This window comes from Ictidomys tridecemlineatus, chromosome 1 (assembly GCF_052094955.1).
Source record: "Ictidomys tridecemlineatus isolate mIctTri1 chromosome 1, mIctTri1.hap1, whole genome shotgun sequence".
Lineage (NCBI taxonomy): Eukaryota > Metazoa > Chordata > Mammalia > Rodentia > Sciuridae > Ictidomys > Ictidomys tridecemlineatus.
Window position 1 is genome coordinate 244898625 of NC_135477.1, and position 19658 is coordinate 244918282.

General features: G+C 34.7%; 1 protein-coding gene, 1 non-coding gene and 1 pseudogene across 4 annotated transcripts in view; 1 reads left to right on the forward strand and 2 right to left on the reverse strand.

Annotated features, from left to right (window-relative positions):
* Wdr70 (WD repeat domain 70) overlaps positions 1-19658 on the forward strand; it is a 279175-nt gene that overhangs the window by 192448 nt on the left and 67069 nt on the right. The gene's annotated exons all lie outside the window — the stretch shown is intronic.
* Positions 498-570, reverse strand: Trnav-cac (transfer RNA valine (anticodon CAC)). The gene has a single exon. It is a non-coding gene; the product is annotated as a tRNA-Val (tRNA).
* On the reverse strand, positions 9710-10179 carry LOC110598172 (low molecular weight phosphotyrosine protein phosphatase pseudogene; annotated as a pseudogene).

Here is a 19658-nt window from a genome sequence, read left to right on the forward strand (position 1 = left end):
AAGTCTTCTCTGCAGTTTTCTAGATTAGGCTGTTATGTCGTCTAAAATGGTCAGACTCTCTGCAGGATGACTATCATCTCTAGAAAGCCTATATAAGGGATGCCTCTCTCTAGTAGAGGTATTTCCTAAACCATGTTTCTCAGCTTCAGGACAGCTATGATTTATTTTTGTAAGCTGATGAGGCCAAACATTACTGTTTTAACCATTATAAACAAAATAGTAAATGTTAAATGTTCATTTAAGAGAACCACTAGTAGGGTTTTTATATACAGAAAGTGAAGTCTGAGCCAAAATGTAAAACAGTTCTCTGGTCTGTGTGCATTCTATTTTAACCTATTCTTTGATTCATTGCAACTGGAAAAGTGATGCAACCAGTGATAATTTAGTTCCCAACTCTTGGTGCTACAGTGAGTTCTCCATGTTTTGTTTTGCTTAGTTTCTGTCTACTAATTACCCAAGTCTTTTAATTTACCATATGTGTGTGTAGGGTGGGTATGGGGGGTTACTGGGGATTGAACCCAGGACCTTGTGCATGTGAGGCAAACACTCTACCAACTGAGCTATATCCCCAACCCTACCACATTTCTTAAAAAATGTCAGAAGCTTTTATTTATATTTTGTTAGACTCAAAGGGCATTACATTATTCTGTCAAACTTCATCGCTTCAAAATATTTGTAGTATTTATTTTCCTGGAATTATTTAGGAATTATTTTTCTGGTGCAAGTGGCTGGGAGCCAACCACTGTATTCTTCATATAGTGACTGCCCCCCTACCCCATTTTTTTTAAATTTTGAAAATAGTTGTTATGTTCTTTCCATCTGAAAATATAACAGAGAGAAAGGACTTACTTGCAAAGGTTTTTTTTTTAACCACAGAAAATGACATTTTTCATTGTGATCAGCTCTATATTAGTCTTTGCACAGATTTAGATATATAAAAGTGAAAACAGTGGGAATGGAATGATCAATAGTAGAGCTGTGCTTATAATGAGAGATATGTTCAAACCCAGCACTAAAAATGCAAAAAGAACCCTGAAGTTTACCATAACAATTTCTAATGTTGACATGTAAAATATACTCTGATATTTTTCAATCTGCTCTATTCCATTGTAAAGTGTCAATTATAATTTATTGAATTGATTTTATGACCCACCAATGAATTAGAGTAACACTTCTAAAGCATAGCCCCAAAGTACAATCTCTTCCAGCAGCCTTATGAAGTAGGAAGGACTGATGTTAATCCTTTCTATCATAGCTGAAGACTACACTCAGAAAACAGAAGTTGGGCTGGTAGTGATAGCACTTGCCTATAAGCCCAGCCACTCAGGAGGCTGGGGCAGGAGGTTTGCAAGTTTGAGTCTAGCCTGGGCAACTAGTAAGGCTCTGTCTCAAAAAATAAATTAATTAATTAATAAAATAAAATAAAATAAAAGGCCTGAGGATGTGATAGAGTACCTATGGGTTAGTCCCTAGTCCTACCAAACAAAACAACCTAAGAACTTGGGATGAAGAATCAGACAGAAGAAACTGGACATTAATGAACTAAGAAAATCAATACTGAAGACACTTGAATGCTGAGGGAGAGGAAGAGGAACACAGGTATTCAGAACAAGAAACAGATGGATGCAAATGATATTTTTCCTGCCTTGGGATTTTTGCTCAAGCCCTTGAACACATCTGGTATGCCACTAGAAATCAACTGTAGTTAGAATGTGGTAGGTGCATGATGTCTTGAAAAGCTACCAAAATTAGTTTGCAGGCTCTACCCATCAGCTTCCTGTAGATCACCCCCAGGAATGTCACCTGTACCAATCTAGTTCAGTTGCTCTTAGTATGTTTCCCAAAGTTCATTGTATGCATACTGCTTTCATAATTCTTGCCATATGTATATATCACCTTATTGCTTACTTCATTGTTAAAAATTGATTTATTTAAAAATTTAAATACTTTAAAAAATTGAGGTGAAATTCAATTAACATAATTCAATTAACATAAAATTAACCATTTGAAGTACAGCAGCTTTCTCTTGTTTCAAACTGTTTCAAGAACCTTTAGAAGCACCCATACCTATATAGTAATCATTCCTTATCCTCTTATTCCTACAGGAAACATTGTAATAATAACAAGTGTAACATAGAATGTAGCAATTTTGAAAAATGCATGAAGAACAAAGTAATTACAAATACCAGCTTGATACTACTGTCAGTGTTCTGTGTCTGAGATTTTTCATTTTTAAAAGGGGATATTAGCAAGTGTTATATGCAGGTTTTAAAACAAAGTAGCACTAAATCAAGACATTCTGCTTTGTATACTCAGAAGAATTAGAGGTGATTTAAAAAAAAACACAATCCTTTTCACTGTGAAATTCACTGCTATTTAATACTGTGATCTGTATCATCTAAACTATCTCATGGTACATATGAACTCATCCTTTTCTTTATGTTAGTATTAAAGGGATTGCACTTCTATCCCTGGATCTTCTTTAATTGCATCCCTAGGATTCACAGTGTGTGTTCTGCTAGGCATGGGTGATTGCAGTTTTCATTGTTATTCTTGATTATTTAAAAAAATCAAGTATTTACCAAACAACAAATTAAATGCATTGAGAATTTTAAAGATACAGCTACTACTTTCAAGTAATATAAATCTTTTTTGTGAAAATGAATTTATGTATAATTAACACTAAAACTGGTAACAGTTAATAGACAAGTGTTCAAAATGTTGAATTTAACTTGTTTGGAACTTGTAGTTTTTTTAAAATAAAAACTATTAATATTATCTAATATTATGAACAGACTAGACTTACACAGTGTAGCTTATCTCTTTGTCAAATTTCCCAGTAGCTCTGATGTGATAAACAGAATATTTTGCCTCACTAACCTCAGTTTCATCACCCAAATAATAAGCTTCATCTCCACCTTCTTATAAGGATCAAATAAAATAAACTTTGCAAAAGTGCACAGAATAATGCTTGGTACTTAGTTGAAGATCAACAAGTGTACATTCAGTCATTCACGTTTATAGTCTCTATTCTAATGTGACACAGAGCTTGACAAGAGAACTCAACAGCCTTCCCAGTGCTATCTACCTCAACGTTAGAAATGGCAGTGATGATAGTAATATTAGTTATAGTAGTTGTAATAATTATTATAGTAGCACTTAACATTGCCCATCTATTGTTTAGTGGGAATTATTCTAAATATTTTCAGTGTATTTGTTTATTATTCAGCTCTGTGAAGTTGGTATTCTTATCCCTGTTTTAAATGAACTGAGATTGTGTAATTTACCTAAAGGTACCATAGTAAGAGGTGGGTAGGTCTGGGATTTCTCTCCAGGTTGTCTGGCTCCAGAGCCTATATTTTCAATCATGATCTCTGGACCCTTTTGTAGGATCCCTTTATCTGCTTCAACTGAAGACCCTGCCAGCAAGGGAGAGTCTGAGGACTCATTTCCCTTTAGAGGTTGATCAAAAACCAGAAGTGTGTATTATCAAGAACAACATTATCTGGTAGAGGATCTGGTATACACAGAAAAATCCTACTTTTTCTCTGCCAGCCCACTGAGGACCAGGTGAACAGGGATTAGATACAGAAAAGGAAGGGAAAGAATATAGTAAAAAGTAGTAAAAGTTAAGGAGAATTAAAATAGAATAATGATTAAAGAAGAAAGATCAGTTCAAACTCAAGTACTCAGGCAAGGAGTGACCAGAGTCTTTTCCCTTTAGCTGTATTTCCAAGTGCTATCACTTAAAGTACTTCCAATTTTTGTATTATTCCTTTAAGGAAAATAGAATGACAAGTCTACATATATTATAGGAGATAATTTATCCTGTACTATATTTGTGTGTTATATATTTTATTACTGAGATAGTGAATCAAGATTACAGAAATAGCATAAAGATATTTTACTAAGCTTAAGTGGCCATAACTTAAATGGATTTTTTTGTCACTGACTAGATCTAGTAGCCAGATGAAGTTTTTCTATTTTTATTTTTAAACCTAGGAAGTTTTGCCTATAAACCATTTAGTAGCACAGCAAGCTTTCCAAATCCTCTGAGTTAAAACATATGGAGATACTAAAGATACTTGGATGGGCCTTGAATGTTTTCCCACACATAAAATGTGTGTCTCAAAGAGGAAAATGATGTTTTAGACATTTCACTGAATTACAGTTTGAATTTATAGGAGGATACACAGTAGTTATTATTTTTATGTTGATAAATTAAGAATACTTTTGTTAGACAAAATATAGTAAGCCAAAAAAAATTTCTCCATTTTATTCCTATATCCGCATTCTTAGAAAGTAGCCCTCTGGGTAGAAACTTGAATTGTACAGATGGTGCCTGACTCATGATCATTATTTGACTTAAAATTTTTCTGTTCGGTATGAAAATGGTATACATTCAGAAACCATACTTTGAACTTGGGATTTTGATCTTTTCTTGAGCTAATGATATGTGTTTTGTGATATGATTCTCTCACGAGCTATTGAATTGGTTACCCATGTGGTCACCAGGGTAAACAAGCCATGCTCTACAGGGTACTGTGTTGCTAAATGATGAAGTCTGGTAGATTAGCCATATTGACTGCATTTTTATTTAAAATATTTTCAACTTGTGGTAGGTTTATTGGGATGCAACCTCAGCGAAGGTTGAGAAGCATTTTGCACAGAGCTGCATCTGTGTATATTCAATGTTGTACTATATGGGAGCTTTTTTCAACATTTTAAAAATTAGTATATTTTGTGATTTCCAATTGTCTGAAAGACTCTGTCAAGCTTTACTTTCTGTATTCTGTGTGTCACAAAAGCAAGGGATAGATTGTGTTTTTTCAAACAGATCTCTATTTTTGCCCCACATAGTGATTTTCCCTCCCACTCATGGTGCCTTTGAATGGGATGAATGTTGAGAAGGAAGCCTATTTTTTCCACTTTTAATAACTGGTGTTAAGCAAGAGTAGTATTATTTTTATGTTGATAAATTAAGAATACTTTTGTTTTTTTTTTTTAAGAATTATTTTGTTGTCCATATGGAAGATAGATTAGAGGAAATTAAGGCAAGAGGCAGGGATAAGTTAAGAGGTACATGTGAGTCTAGTCCCAAATAAGAGGTGATGAGAACCCAACCAAGTATAAGGACTGAGAAGAGAGACCATAGAATGGGCTAAAGAGATAGATAGGAGACCTGTGATGTGATTCGATAAGTTTTATATTTGAGAAGTGGGGGATAAGTGACTTAAAGAATAAATGGAGATCCAGGCCTCCTGTCAAGGTAGGAGATTTGCCTGTGCAAAGTGGAGGGAGCATGGAAAACTTAAGATGTATTGACCTAATTTCCTTTTTTTTGCTGATTTGAATTTGCATATTTTGACACTGTGCCTCCTGTGTTCGTATTGCCACTTTGCTTTGCACCTCTGGCCCAGGTTGAACTATGATCTTCACTAGCTTCCATCCAGCTGTAGTCAACTTTGGATGAGGTTTAGTTTTGGATGCATACCTCATTAGAGACTGATTTCTCACAGTGTCTGTGGACTAGTTTTGATAGGGGTGGGAGAGGACACAACAGTGTAGTTTAGGGGAAGGGCACTGAACCAGCTCTTGTGCCACTGGTACTTCAAATGTAGCTGTTTCTAGTAAATTGAGTTCTCCATGTCTTAGTCTACAGTTTTGTAAAATGAGTGGGGCTAAATGACCTTTAAAACTTTACCTCCCGGTACAAGTAGTTATCTCAAAATTTATAATATTTGAACCCACAGAAGTGGATATGATAGAGCTGTGGCCACACACACACAAAGAAATTCTCAGTGTATTTAAATGGAAGAATAAATCTCAATGAGAAAAAATTCAGTAAAATCAAAATGAAAAGGGAATAAGACTAGAAATGGTTTATTTGTTCTGCAGAGATAATTAATAAAGGAATTAAGTCTGATAGAGTTCACTCTGGAATATATTTCCCCAATGCTAATAGTCAATCAAAATAAAATTAAAGTAGATTTGAAAAATGATGGGGATGTGTCAAAAGGACAGAGGAACCACTTTCAAGAGCTCTCAATGGTGATAAGTCTATGAACTATACCCCTAGGATAAATTAAATTTCCATGAACAAATACTAATGTAAATTATCTAAAGAGAAGAAACAACTCTTACTTATAATAGAATTCCAATTAATAATTATAGACAGAATGATAGAAATAGAAAAATCACTGTGACACAAACTTTACAGTAATCATCATTCAGTCAAGAATCATTGATGAATGCTCAAATTTGTTAGGCAAAGGCATGATGAGAAACAGGGTGTTTATATAGTCTCAAGGTATTTTCTCACAAGATATTTATCAGCAACAAAGGAAGAATTGGTAACATTACACTCAAGAAACTTGGCAGACACCAGCATAACCAAGTGACTAGATGTTGCCTATAATAGGACATATTGACATCACATGGTTCCTCCTGTGCATGAGAAGGTATACCATTACCTCTCTTACATTCTTGCTAAATGTATAATCTCACCCTAACAAAGAGAAAGCATCAAACAAGTCCAACTTGAGAAATAGTCTGTAAAACAAACCATCTGGTACTCGTTACACTTGTCAGAGTCCTAAACTTCCCAGATTGAAGGTCACTAGGCAGACATGACAACTAAAGGTAGTGTGGTCTAGATTCAGTCTGAAGCAGAAGAAGCACATTAGTGGAGAAACTTTTGAGATTGGAATAAGTTTATGCATTTGTTAATAGAATTCTATCAGTGTTAATTTCCTTCATTTTCATTACTTGTCTTGCAGTTTTGGTAGACATTAACATTAGAAGTTGGTTAGCTACACTTATGGGAATATTCTGTAGTAATTTTAATAACTTATATAAGTATAGAATTACATTAAAGAGATGCAAATTGTATTTTAACCTTTAAATGTTTTTGAAACAGCTTTGGTGTCAACATGTTAAGTGAGCACACATGAACCTTCCTCTCCCACACACCCACCCATTAAGCCTGGGGATATTAACATCAATAGCTTCTTGAAAGAAATAATTTTAGGACAGTAAGAAGATCTAGTTAATAAATAGAGAGGTAAACTTTTGGTCTTTAATATCTTTAAGGATTAGTAAAAGCTTAAAATAGAAATACATTCAAGAAGCCTATGTATAAATGCTTTACCTTTTAAAAGTGACTTTCTAGAGTGTAGATACATCTCCTTGTGCCTCTAAGTGGGTTCCACACAAGTCTTGGAAGCAAAGCACAGCTCCAACTCCCAAAGCCAAAAAGGCCAAATGCTGACTTTCCAGGGCCTCCTTTGTGCAACTAGAATGCAAGTATTCCAGCCTAGGCTTGGCTAATCCAATCCACCAACTCTGCGCTTTCATTCAGGAGCTGGTGAGAGGGAAGAATGCATTCTGGTGTGGCAGTGGGAGTAGTGGCAACATCCAGTTTTCAGGGGCAGCAGTGCCATTAGTAGTGTCACATCCCCATTGTGGGGTGTCAGTGCTAAGCTCCAGGCTAGTCCTGGGTCTTAAATTTGATTGCTATCTGAGCCAAGCCTTCCTTATTCTCACAGGTTTTCTGAACATGGTTTTGTAGCTCTCCCAGCAGTTTGGGGATTTCTAGTTTTCTGCTATAATTGAGAACTTCAGTCAATATATATTTGCCGCAACCCGGCTGGGCACAGAATCATGAGCCACTCAAGCAGGAACAAAACTTTATTTTTGAAAATGCCACCAATACCCCATACGCGACCGGCCAGCCAGCCGGTCTACCCAAGTGGTCGCGACTCTCCGAACCAGGGCCCCCGGACCTCCCCCGGAAAACCCTCCTACCATCCTTCCCCAACCAATGGGAACTTTCCAGGAGTTCTGTTCCGTAGCAGGCCAAGGTGAACAGCAGGAGTCCAATTTCCATATGAATGTAAATCTTCTCAATGGCTAGCTGGCGTCACCTTACAACCAAAGGTGCCATGTATCATAATACTTTGCTGTGGCTCCTAGCATATATTGATATACAGAAGTTTAGATATAGTATCTTTCTATCTCTATTCCACTAGAATGAATTTATGTTGCAAGAGTTTTATCTGGGATTGTGTGTACCTTTCAGCATTTCATAAATATTTATGAACTAGTGAGTTGAGTTTCAGTCATAGTGCAGTGGTTAATAGTGTGGACTCTGAAGACATATGTGGGTTGAAATCCAGGTTCTGTCACTTCTTAACTAATTGAGATTTTGCAGGTATAAAATGGGGATAATAATAATACCTATCCCAAACTTATTAGGAGAACTAAAGCATATGCACATACCCATACACACACAAAGTGCTTAGAGCAGTACTTACCCAGGTAGTATTGTTTTGATTCTCATATTAGCTTAGAAGCTTATGTTTGTTTTCTGATTGATTTTTTAAATATCTTAATTGTATTTTTATAGTTTCTCAGTTTATTTTGAAAACAGCCTTTCCTGATATAAACATATAAATGAATTTGAGATTATTTATCTCAAAGTGCACAGAAATTACCTATATTTGCTTATAAGTTTATTAATGCTGATGAAAATACATATAAACATTTTAGCCAATATAAGAGAACCTTTTCCAGCTTTTAAAATTATTTTTTCCCACTGGACATGGTGTACTCCTTAATCCTAGCAACTGGGGAGGCTGAGGCAGGAGGATCACAAGTTTGAGGCCAGCCTTAGCAAATTAGTGAGGCCCTAAGAAACTTAGTGAGATCCTAACTCAAAATAAAAACTAAAATGGATTGGGGATGTGACTCAGTGGTAAAGTACCTGGTTCAATCTCCAGTACTTAAAAAGTAAATCTTCCCACCTAAGCCAATTTGTATTTAACATTTAGGTTACATGAACATGTAAAACAGACATATTCCTCAAGTGTCCATAAGATAAACCAGCATAAAGGTTTTTTTTTTCTGGATAATTAAATTTTCAAGGGCAAAGTGGTTCAAATAAGCTGACTTCCCTTGAAATAATCTAAAAAAGCAAGAATCAAGAAATATTAAATGTGCTAATGATGAATTCCATGTGTACTATAGAAGTGTGTGAATTAAAATCCAATCTAATTTAGATTATCACTTCTGATCACTAAAATCACCTCTAATCTATAATGAGCTTCTGAGAATAGGGTTATCGTTACTCAACAAAGAACTCGAAGGCAGAATAAGGGAGGTTGCACAGGTGAGCACAGGGCTGTCGACACAATTTTACTCACAAAGTGGACTAGGTTATCTAAGTCTCACTGGGCTTAGATGTTGACCTGGGCCATCAAGTCATGTTTTCTTTCGTTATATTCTGTTTTGTTGTTCTATATGTTGTTTATTCCACTATTTTTATACATTTATTTATTTAATTTTATTTGTAATATGGTGCTGAGGCTCAAACCCAGTGCCTCAAATATGCTAGGCAGATGCTCTACCACTAAGCTATAACCGCAGCCCCAATTCCACTATTTTTAGTATTAAAGGAAATTGGAGATTCAGCTGGGCTAAGAACATTTAATATTCCCCACAAATTTTCTGAATCAAAGATTTTTAACTTTTTCCAAATATAGCTTTTTTCCATTTACAATTTTTTTAAAGATAAGAAACAATAAGTCAACTAAAGAAATGGGTGGGTCCTTGGGCTGTGGAACAATATTACACTTCAGGACACAAGAAATGCTGAGCCTTTGCATAGGCATGAGTAGCTACTGTCCTTCATCAGGGCATGGACCTCTCCTTAGTGGGTCTTCTCCAGGAACACTCTGCGGCACCTGGTTATTGCTGGTACACTGCCTCAATATCAGAGTCATTCCTGGAGTAGAGTTTTATTTTTGTAGATCATAGTTCCCAACTAATTCAGTTTTAACTTTTACAGTCTTTAACTTGATTACTTTTTTCTATTCAGATCTCTCAGATTGCTTTCATCCATACTAGAATATAATCAAATGTGGTGAAGTCTTCTTGGTTGATCTGCTGGGCAGTGTGGTTCATGGGAACACCATGCTTCGTCATGCAGTTCTGCCATCAGTGAAAAAGAGGGTTTTCTATTTCATGGGGATATGTGCATGTCACTGCACTATCTGTCCTTCAGCTATCTGAAATGTTTTGAACAATTACTAGTTTTCTGAGAACTGTGTCTATAGTGTGAGATTGGTATATGTTACCCAAACACACAAACAGTGCCAACTAAGGCACCTGCTTGTCCATCTTCCCCTGATGAGGTCCTGAGTCCTGATTGACTTGAATATGCCAAATTCTGATACCCTCTTCCTGTCAGTAGTACCTTTTCTTTTGGTGAACCTCTGTAGCATATATCTTATAGGAGAAAGTTCACACTGATACTATGATCTAGGTTCAGATTTTGTGAATTATTAGTGAAACAATTTTATTCTTGACAGTTATTGGAATCTATTCAGCACAGGAATTTTTAGCTCATTTGCTAACAGGCGAAAATGATATCTCACATGGACTTCAGAAGGTAATGGATCTGTTGTTTTCATAAAGAAGATTAAAATATTAGCTTTTGTTAGTTATCTTCAAGTATTTCTAGAATAATGTAATACACATGGTTCTTTTAAGAAAAGGTCTAACTTGATTAAATGGATAATTTAAATCCCAGTGAACAAAATTAGGCTATTTACTGCCTTCCCAATGGATGAGCAAGCTAAAACTTTTGGAAGAAATGGAAAACATAAAAACAAACCCAGTGAGATTATTTATTTAAATAATAAACAGCATTGTTGTTGTGTCAGTGCTTTGAAATTCTTTCCTTAGTTGCCTATTGGAGAAAGATTTCATAACACTATAGTGGAAAAACCTGAGAAATTACCCCACAATGTCAATGTTCTGATCATGTGACTAAGAATTATCGAGGCAGTTTTAATTAGTATAATATGACCATTACCTCCCAGTGGATAAGAACATCATTTTCTATCTCTGAAGACTCATTAGAACTTTCCTCGAATTTTTATTATAGTCAGTTAGCAGTCTGTTAAAGGAAAGCCAGAGTTCTCTCTGGAATTGCTGGTAAGATAGGAAAGTTTAAAATTACTCTCTAAGTACTTTTTCTATCTTATGTGTAGATCCAGGAATTCTGCCCTGAGAAATTTATTTACATATGAATTTTAAGTCTTAATTCCTTCACTTTCTTGGCTCTTGTGTTCTTTCTTGTCAAAATTTGTTGTATAATTCTCTGTCAGAGGCTCTAGCCTTTTACATGTTGGTTGAGGCCGGTGTCCTCTGGTTTGGATTATAGATGTCTTCAGGGCAGCAGCTCTTTTGACTTTGGTTCTACAACACTCTTTGGTGGGGATTATGGTGACAAGGTGGTTGCTCCTTTGATTTGAAAAATATCTTTGACTTATTTACATATCCTGAAGATTAATAATATTGGCAACTGTTTCTCAGTACTCACCTACTTTTAAATTATCTGTGTCATATCAAAATCAAAGAATAGCTATTATTTGTTGATCTTTTTTTGGGTACAGATCTATTTTGAGCTCTTTACATTTATTATTTCATTTATTTCGTACCACAACTCACTGAAATTTGGTGTTGTTGTTGTTCTTATTTTTATTTTATGCTTCTGAAATCTATATTTTTAGAAGTGTTTTTTCTTATACAGTGCTTATAGAGAGTTACTGTGATTGTAATAACCTTGAAAAACTAAAGGTTTTCATTGCTTTGTCTTAATTTATTAGTTAAAAAATTCTAAGAACTTCTCAAGTAACTATTTCATTTAAACTTCACAGATAACTATTCCATTGAAATCCTGTTATTTTAACTTTAATACAATTTAGAATATGGTATCGAAGGTTCTGGTCAATTGTCAGTGCTGCTGCTTTTTTTTAATAAGTTTTCTATAGATATGTTTCTCTCTTTCTGATGTGGTATTCACTAGTTTTTGATAAATAGACTATATTGTGTGTTTTTTTTTCATTGAGAGAATGTTAGAGTTAAAAATAATCACAATAATAATTTTAAAAGAACATGCTGACATTTAGATCTAAAGACTTTTCCCTCTAGGCTATGAAGTCTTAAAAGTAGGTCATACTTTGGATTTAAACTCTGAGCAGATACTTGCTCTCTGTATTAGCTTACCTTTTGATCTTAAAGCAGCACTTATTCTTGACTTCAGGAAATTTTAAATTGTCCTTCCAAATTTGGAAATACTGTATGAAATGAAAAATCACCAGTTATTTTAAGGATGAAATTAAGGAAACAAGTTTGGTGCTTTTCTGTCTCCTTGAAAGAATTAGAACTTTTCTTCTATCAGTAATCTAAGCTAGAAATATGAGATTTATGCCCAATTGAATAAAATTGGAGTATAGGGAAGTACTGTTAACATTCTACAGAGTGACTTTTCATCAACCAGAGGACAGTAGAATCTGAGGATATTGAAGTCTACACCCTCAACACAGTCTGCCTCACTGAGTTAGCATAATTGCCAATTCATTTTTTTCCCATTACTCTGTTCATTATAAGAAAACTGCTGTTGGCCTTTGGAACTATTTTTTTTCTTAGTTCTGCCAGCACTACAAACCACTAAAGAACACGACCTTCAACCTTTTCTCTTTTATTTCTCAAATTCATAACATCCTTTCTTATACTTAGAATTTCTATTCCAGACTCTACTCCACTATAATAGCTGCCTAGTTCTAGTAAGTAAATACATCAGGCTCATTTTTCTGCTGGAGGTATTGATGACTAAATACCAATAGTGTTTATTCTACAGTAGCATAGAATTTTATTTTTTATACCCACTATTATATACCCACTATTTTAGAAAGGCCTAATCTATGGGCTATCTGTGGGGATGAAATATTATTAAAGGTAACTTTAAAAGCTTCAGATTTTGTAACTTTCAGTATAATGTTTTATTTTAATATACCTATAGGAATTTCAAAAGGAAAATTGCCAAAAAGTGTGGTCTCTGTTTTCTTAGAGCAAGTAGGTATCTCTTTATTAGTAAAACTCATTTAATAAATATTTATTTCAAGATCAACTATCTGGTGAGAATTCATTTCACATTTTAAGTTCCTTTAGTATATTGCATTGTTCCCCCCACCTCTCCTCTGCCTTTCTTTTCCTGTATTAATTCTATTTTTTTTCTTTTAGATACTTAGTAGCATTTATTCTTCCTTTCCTTTCTTTATCTTTCTTTATCTCTTCACTGTCTTAATTTACTGAGAAAAATTTAAATTCTTTAGGATTAGAAAATAAGAATTATATTCTCATTATTGTTACTTAAGTTTGACATAATAATCTTGATTTCTGTTGTCAAAATTTAAAATGACAGTTGAAAATGAGCATATAGATTATAATTCTATATCCAGATATTTAAGGGGTCCCATTTAAGATGATCTAAAAAAGAATAGTTCCAGCATGAAACTGTCCAGCTATGACACATGCCAGGTACACGTGACAACCAGGAAATAGTTATATAATTAGAATCAGAAAAGAGAATCCTGAGGGAAGCACAATGCCTAGGAATACATAGTGATGACTGACAAAGTGAGACAGCTACCTCTGCCTGCTTACCTAAGAGACAGAGGAAGTAATAAGTAGAGTGGCATAGGAAGAAAATAACCAGAGAACAATAAATACTCATCACAAACATGTTTTATGTCTTTAATAATTCAGAGATTCATTTACTTACTGCCAGCTCTAATTTAAATTTTATCAGTTTTATAAATGGGAGAATAAATTAAACTATTTACTAAATAAATACTGTTGTTCAGTTTTTTTGTAAAATTATGATTCAAAACTGATTTTTGCATTGATTTCATAGTGTTTCGGGGGGAGGAGGCTTGGTTGCTTTTTAGTGAGCATTAAGTATATAGGATATATTTTCTTAAAGATTGTTTGCTAGTAAATTGGTGAATCTAGACATCTTAAACCTCAAGTAACAGGCTTGTACCAAATATAGTGTTAAGAGGTAAATTATTGCTCCTTAGTAAATGAACATAATAGTTAAAAAAAAAGTTTTAGGGGCTGGGGCTGTGGCTCAGTGGTAGAGTGCTCGCCTAGCACGTGTGAAGCCCTGGGTTCGATCCTCAGCACCACATGAAAATAAATAAAGAAAACAAAGGTATTGTGTCCAACTAAAAAATAAATATTTAAAAAAAAAAAAAGTTTTAGGCCTCAATTTTGTGACTTTTTTTTTGGGAAATAAAGTTTTGATTTTTCTAAAATGTCTCTAACCTTCCAAATGAAAAGGTAAAATAAGAAAAACTCCCTTTTTAGCATTTCTTTAAAAAGGCTAAATCTTTGTTTCAGTGGTTGTTGCCATTAAACAGTTATAGAAAAATTAAGTAGTAGTAAAATAGATAAGGTCTTTTCCAGCCATGTATTATATAATGTGACTGTCGTGACACTATGCAGACTGTAACCAGATACATTGGTGCAAGGCTACCTGCCCAAACCTTGTGAAATTTTTCATGAGGCCTGAATCCATAGCTAGTACTCGTTTTTCCAGGTAGCTTGTAATTCATAAGAGAAAAATTACACCTTTACTTTTGAAAACCTGTTGATACTTGCAGTCTTACTAAGCTATGCCTGTATGTTAAAATGAACTTAGGAGCATTATATTTATGAAAAACAAAAACAAAATACCAAACAATTACCAATTGGAACAAGTGTCCTATTTTTGTATTTTGCCTGTGACACTCTTAAACTCATCTGGCCATTTTCCCTAGTTCATGCTCTCCTACATCAGGTAAGTATCTACATGTCCACACATTCACTGTGTCATTTAGTATTGACTGAATGTCAATACTTCTCTCATGAAAAAAAAATTGTACTTTTGCTATGAGTGTGCTCCTGAAAGTCAGGAACATGACTATGAACTTTTGGTTCCACTTGGTGTTCTCCAACATCAAGAGATGTTTCTTATTAGATTCCTGAAACTTCAGTTTTTTTTTTTTTTAAAAAACACTATTTTTTAGTTGTACATTGACGCAGTATTCTTATTTTTTAATTTACTTTTTTAAAAAAAAATATTTATTTTTTAGTTTTAGGGAGGACACATTATCTTTATTTTTTTTTATTTTTATGTGGTGCTGAGAATCAAACCCAGTGCCTCACGCATGCTAGGCAAATGAGCCACATCCCCAGCCCTTTTATTTACTTTTATGTGGTGCTGAGGATCAAACCCACTGCCTCACATATGGGAGGCAAGCGCTCTACCACTGAGTCCACACCCCAGCTGCTTGAAACTTCAGTTTTTATTATTTGTCTCTGCCTTCTTTTAAGAGGACATTCTTTTAGTTTTACTCAGATGTACCTTTGTTGTAGAATTTATAGTTAGACCCAAATCTGACTTGTTTGATATTTTTACAAGTATTTAAATTCTTCAATTGGAATTCATTGTTTGGTAAAATAGTACTAATAATGCCTTCCTGGGTATTCTGGTATCAGCAGAGCTGCTGTCAATAGTTTGTACATTGAAATATCTTTAAAACATCTTTATTTAAAATAATAATTTTTAAACCTTAATGTGTGTAGATTTAGATTCCAAACTAGATAAAATAGAAACCAAAATTTTAAACCTATAATTGATTCTTTAAAGAAAACTACAATAACAGTTCATCTTCTTACTGCAGGTTTTAATTATTTGCTTCTTTTAATCCCCTATTTTTTCTGTTTTTATGGAAGATGTTTAAAATATCATTTCTTGTCTTCTTATACAGTATTAGGATGTGGCTTATTTCTGAATGTTTCAGAGTGAGTACCATGAGCACCAGTCTGTGCTAATGCTATAACATCATATGGGTGGTGTGTGTGTGTCTGTGTGTGTTTGTGTGAGAAGGCCGGGGTGTACGTAGAGGCATGTCCTTTATCAGTTATAGGAAAAAGTCTCATATGGAATAAGGCTCAGCAATTTTGTTTATTTAAATTTAATGTTAAAATAACATAAATAGGTGTGCATGGTATTTTAATGTATTTCACTTCCAAAGTAGAGGACAAATTACTTCAGGATGTGTTGTGAGCTCCATGAGAGCAGGGAACTTGTCTGTCTTGTTGTCCATGCTCTATCTCCAGCTCGAAGCCCTGGCAGTTCTCTTCAGGAGAGACATCATATCATACCAGGTCTTTCAGGCATGTTGAGTTTCCTTCTGTTTTCATCTATCCTTATGCAGCTAGTCCACCCTAGAGTGATGTCATAAGTTAGAAATTCACATGATGAATCCCTATATTGACTTGAATTAGTAAATAACATTTTTTCTTTTTAGAATAATATTTTCCAGAGAAAGAGGGCTATTCTTTTAGTGGTAATCTGTTGGCAACTAAAACATCAGCAGACATTCTCTTCACCAATTATGTATCATCTTGAGTTTATGGACAAAAATAGTAGATTGGAGTATTTCTTCAGTTTTCAATTAAACAACTCTATAAAGTTGAGTACTACTTAACTTCTTTGTAGTTTGTTATTCATGGAATTTTGAATTTCTCTTACTGAAAGGAAAAGTAACAAATTTTCAAATATGAAGATATTATTTCATTATAAAAATGATAATTTGGAGTAAGAATTTTCTCTACTATTTTTTATTTTTGTATCTTAAATTGCATTGATCCTGTTGAATTTTGCTTCTTACTAGTTACTATTATATCAGTTTGGTTTTCATTAATAACTTGTCAATGGTCACTAAGGGATTTTTTAAATGACCTTTAGAAATCATTTAGAAATGAGGTAAAACCACACAATGTGAATTTTCAATGGTAAACTTCCTTAAAAACAAAGTTCTGTGCCCTACTTTATGAAAATAAAATTTAAAAATTTAAAAATATATTGTAAAAAGAGTTCTGTGTGATCACCAGAAGAGATTCATGTAGGACAAGTGCTTGGACTAAGACATTCAGGATAACTATAAGGTTGGCAGAAAGGAAAGAGACAAGTTCTCCAAAGAGAATAGCTTAGGCAAAGTATAAAGTGGAAGATGGAAGTCTTTCCAAGAGATGGTGACATTCAAGTTTTTCTTTACGATCCTTTGTGGATTTTGTGTCTGGAAAATAGACATGACACAAGGGTCTTTCCTAATTGTATCACTGGGTTGTTTTAAGCATGAAATATAATAAATATAAAAGTGCTTTGTAAGTGGTGAAGCTCATACATATTCAGCATGATTCACTTACTATGTCATTATCAACATGTATTGGTAGTTCCGAGGGTATAGACGTATATTAGTCATCAAAAGGAGGTACTGGATGTGAGAGAAAGATGATGTTAAGGAATACTTGGTCAGAGTCATAGATAATGCTTAGTGATTGAGAAATGTACTAAATGAATATTTTAAAAAGTCAAGATTATGGGCAGGTTTAGAGGTAAAGATGTATGAGTATAGTTCTAGGAATGTTTTTTGGAGGTGATGATAGTATATCTAAATAAAGATGTCCATTATCATTAGACATAAAAGACTTCGTGAGAGCAAAGTATTAAACAGAGTGAAATTTGGGGATTGTTTGCACAGTAGATAATTGAAACTCTGTGCATTCTTAAACTCTTGGGGTAGTGGGTATGGGAGGTGGGGAGGGCAGACATATAAGGGCAAAACCATGCATGTGTTTGGTCTTTCACATACTCTCTCTCATATGCTTCTCTCCCTATTTTGAGGAGGGCAATAAACTCTCCTTTATCTTTCTCCACTGCCCATTCACTCACTCTTTTTTTTTTTTTTAATCCTGCCTCAAACAGCAACACTTCCTTCAACAAGACTTCCTTGAGGGCTTTCAGAGTATCAAGCAACAGAATGGGCTTTATTTTTATAGGTGCAAAGTGTTAAAGGAATTAACTGGCTACTTCCCATTAGCTTTGAAAGGGAGAGGGCCTTTTATCTCTAAATAGATTCCTCTCCCACTTCATTTGTGCTGATTTGAAGAGAATGCTACTAAGTGTGTCTTGATAGTGAGGAAGCTGAGACTCATTTGGCTGAGATGATCCTGGGGACAAGACAGTTCCTGGAGACCACATCCTTGGTGGGGCCATTGCTGCAGTGGCACCAAGTAAAGTTGTGCAGGCTGTTGTTTGTAATCTAATTCCTCCAGTAAGTCTTCTCTCCCATTGTGCATTTCTATATTCTCACCAGAACAGAGTGAATGTGTTTCTAAAACATGCTGTAAACTTGCCCACCTCCATACCTTTGAGTGGGTAGTTTCCTCATCCTTGGGAGTTCCTCCCACCTCCCATGGCCATGGAAAACCATACTCCAAGGTACAGGTCTCTTGAGTTATCTCTCTCAATCAGTCTACTGGGAGAGGAATGATTGCTTCATTCTTTCTACCCCAAACATTTTGTGTCAGATATAGATAAGAGATCAGATCCCAGAATCAGACTGTGTAGATTTAAATCCTGGCTCTAATTAAGCATATAACCTATTTTCTCATTTGTGAAATGGATATGAAAACAAAATGAAATAAGTAAAGGACTTAGCCTAGGCCTGGTACAGAGAAAGTGCTTAATAAACAGTCCTGTATGGTAGTTATTGTTTATATTTTGTAACCAAAGCAGTGATTTCATTCTTTGTTATTCACACTTATATGCCTTTGTCTCCTTTGTAAGATTGGGAGATCTCTGCAGTCACGGTCCCTGTTGTAGTCATCTTGCTCCTCAAAGTATGAAAAAGTACAGTTGCTTCTCTTACAGTAGAAACTCAGTAATTGTGAGATGGTATGAATGGAGGAGCCAATTAAGTGTCGATATGGAGCAACATCATTTGTCCAATCTGTCTTCCACTGAAACTGTAGTGTCTTCAAATCTAAATTTTAAAAGAATAACATTTTATTGTATTTCCTTTAAAAAATGCTGCCTACTTTCACTGATACCCTCTGTCATAACAAATACCACAGTACACACACCTTGATCATATCACTCATTGTAGTTACATAATGTGTTTATACTTGAACAATAACTTTTTGAAAAGGAATTAGGGCTAAAAATTATGTAGAGGGATGAGGGAAACCCAAACTTATTTTTTATTGTTTTAGATGAATCATTATTTTAAATCAAATGTGAGTTTTTAAGCTGATGAACATAGATTACTGTGATTATAGATTAATGCTCCCATGCTATCTCTGTTTCATACAGAAAATGGAAAATATTTAATTACATATGCTTTCATTTTTTTCACAAAATGTTGTAGATACTAGTTAGTAAGACATATATCCACAGAAGATAGCTTCTCAATGGAAACTCTGTAGTCCTAGATGAGTGAGAAGGGGCAGCATGAAAATCGGCCATTGAACAATAGCTTGTCATTTCTAAATACACTATGCCCTCTCCCACTCCTTACCTTAGAAATATTGCCTCCTCTGCCTATAATATGCTTTGCCCATTTGCATGGTCTGTTGATCTTTAATTTATCCTTCAACCCCCCCCCTTATATATGTCATCACCTCTGTAAAGATATTCATTCCTCCTGAGCAGAGTTAAGTCATTTCCTGTTATGGTTTGGATATAAGGTGTTCCCACAAAGCCCTTGTGTGAATGCAGAGATATTCAGAGGTACAATGATTAGATTATGAGAGCTGTAACATAATCAGCCCATCCTAGTTTGGATGGACTGACTGGATGATAACTATAGGCAGGTGGGATGTGGCTGAAGAAAATGGGCCACTGGGGGTGTACCCTGGAAAGGCATATTTGCCCCTTTGCCACTCCATTCAGCCTTAGCTTGGGCCCAGAGCCATGG